The sequence below is a fragment of the Odontomachus brunneus genome, unplaced genomic scaffold (genome assembly GCF_010583005.1).
Source record: "Odontomachus brunneus isolate Ranch 3 - 2012 unplaced genomic scaffold, Obru_v1 Obru_scaffold_116, whole genome shotgun sequence".
Classification (NCBI taxonomy): Eukaryota; Metazoa; Arthropoda; class Insecta; order Hymenoptera; family Formicidae; genus Odontomachus; species Odontomachus brunneus.
Window position 1 is genome coordinate 407,817 of NW_022639566.1, and position 3,052 is coordinate 410,868.

Genomic DNA, 3,052 nt, shown 5'->3' on the forward strand with positions numbered 1-3,052 from the left:
ATAAAATTTGAAAAATTAATTAATAAATTACGTAATGCAAATTTAAAATTGCAGCCAGAAAAATGTGAATTTTTAAGAAAAGAAGTAACTTATTTGGGACACATAATTGGAAAGGATGGTGTTCGCCCAGATCCGATAAAAGTTGAGGCTGTAAAAAATTTTCCAACCCCCAAAAATGAAAAGAACATTAAACAATTTCTTGGATTAGCAGGATATTATCGAAGATTTATTGAAGGATTTTCAAAAATAACCAAACCTCTAACTAATTTATTAAAAAAAGAAAATGGATTTAATTGGGGAGATAAAGAACAAAATTCATTTGAAATAATAAAAGATGCATTATGTAAAGAACCAGTATTACAATATTCTGATTTTACTAAACCTTTTCTCTTAACAACAGATGCTTCTGGAACAGCAATTGGAGCAATTTTAAGTCAAGGTCAAATTGGTAAAGACCATCCGATTAGTTATGCTTCGCGAGTATTGAATGATGCCGAAAAAAATTATTCAACAATTGAAAAAGAATTATTAGCAATAGTTTATGCTGTACAACATTTCCGACCTTATCTTTATGGTAGAAAATTTATTTTAATAACCGATCATAAACCATTAACTTGGCTGCATAATGTGAAAGATCCTACTTCACGACTTGTTCGGTGGAGAATTAAGTTAGCAGAATATGATTATGAAATAATATATAAACCTGGAAAAATAAACTTAAATGCTGATGCTCTTTCAAGAAATCCTTCAATACCAATATATCCTATTCAACCCACATATGATGAAATAGAAGAATGCTCCGAAGATGAGGAAGCAATAGAAAGGAACAAAAACCCAAAACCTTTAGAAATGTCACCGAGAAGTGGTAACATGATTGAAGAACCAGAACCTGAAGTTATGACAAAAAAGACTCGATATACAGAGAAGATGGAAGGAGAAAGTATCCCTTTTACAAGAAAAGAACTACAAGAACCACTATTTACAAGACATACTATACAAGCAGACATACATTATAATGAAACAAATAACCCAACTCAAACAGATAATGAAATAGAACCTTTAAGTTTAGAACAAAATTTTAACCCACAAATAGAAAATTTATTAAATAACAATGAAAATTTTAAACATAATGCTAACAATAATAATTTAGAGAATATAGATACCAATGATAACTCTAACAATATTAATCAATCAAATTCAATAATAAACATACCACAAAATCTTTTACAAATACTAGAAGACTTAATAAGGGATCAAGAAGAAAAACAAAAAGAAAATAAAGATGACACTAAAGAAAATGAAGATGACACTGAAGAGAATGAAAATAACACTGAAGAAAATGAAAATGACACTGAAGAAAATGAAGATGACACTGAAGAAAATGAAGATGACGCTGAAGAAAATATAGATGACAACGAAAAAGAGGAAACAGATATTGATAAAACATTTAACGAAATAAATATTGAAACAAATAAACAAATTATTACACGATCACAAAAACATAATATAATAAATAGTCGCGATCAATTATTTATGAGAAAAGATCATTATTTATACTTTCTAACAGCTGATGGAAAACCTTGTGATCAGGGTGCAAAAGAACTTCAATTACAAAATTTAATACCACTAATTAAAAATATTAAATTAGGAAATTTATTAACAATTAAAAGAGGAAATAAAATAAATTTTATCTTTATATGTAAAAATGATATGAAAGATAAAATGACCAATGAAACTTTACATAATTTATCCATTAAATTAAGAAATGCATTAAGTCAAAATCCAATTAAAACATTAAATGTCGCAAAAACATTACAAATAGATAATATTAAATGGGAACAAATACTCAATCAAATTCAAAAATCAATGAATGGTTTTCCAATAAAGTTAATTATTTGCCATAGTTTAGTAAAAATTCCAGAAATAAAGAAGCGAAAAGATATAATAGAAGAAGCTCATTCATCAGCAATAGGAGGTCATAAAGGCATAACAAAAACTTATAATCGAATTAGACAAAAATTTTACTGGGAAAATTTAAAATCAGAAATTCAAAACTATATTAAACAATGTTTACAATGTCAAATTAAAAAATTAGTTCGAGTAAAGACAAGACAACCAATGATAATAACAGACACTCCATATTCAGCCTTCGAAAAAATATCAATGGATATAGTAGGACCTTTACCTGAAACATCTAAAAGAAATTCCTATATATTAACCATTCAAGATCATTTAACCAAATTTTCTCTCGCTATACCCTTAACATCTATATCCGCTAACCATGTGGCTAACGCATTATTAACACATTTTATTTGCACTTTTGGAGCCCCTAAGGCAATATTAACTGATCAAGGCAGCAATTTTATGAGTAATTTAATGAAAAAATTTGCAAAACAATTTAGAATTAAACAATATAGAACAACAGCATTTTATCCACAAGCAAATGGAGCTTTAGAAAGATCTCACTTGGTTTTAATTGAATATTTAAAACAATACGTAAATAAATTCACAGAATGGGATGAATTATTAGACTATGCTGCATTTTCATATAATACTAGTGTGCACGAATCAACTGGATATACTCCATATGAGTTGGTATTTGGTAAAATTGCCAGACAACCATCCAGTGAAATAGATAATGAATTAGAAAAAGAAAAAACATATGATAATTATTTAGAGAATTTAATGACTAAAATTTATGATTTACAAGAATTAGTTCGAGAAAATTTAATTGCTTCAAAAATAAAATCTAAAAAATATTATGATCAAAAATTAAATTCTCAAGAATTTCAAATAAATGATTAAATATTTCTTTTATGTGAACCAAAAAGAGGAAAATTTGGAGATCAATACTCTGGACCTCATTTAATAACAGACATATTACCAAATGGTAATATTAAACTTTTGTTTAAAGGAAAAGCAAGGATTGTACATCCAAATAAAATAAGAAAAATAAAGGATAAAACCAAAAAGCAATAAGGAGGTTGGACTTGTACCGCGAAACATCTTCAATCTCCTGGCTCAAACGTAAATAACTTAAATAAGATTAAAT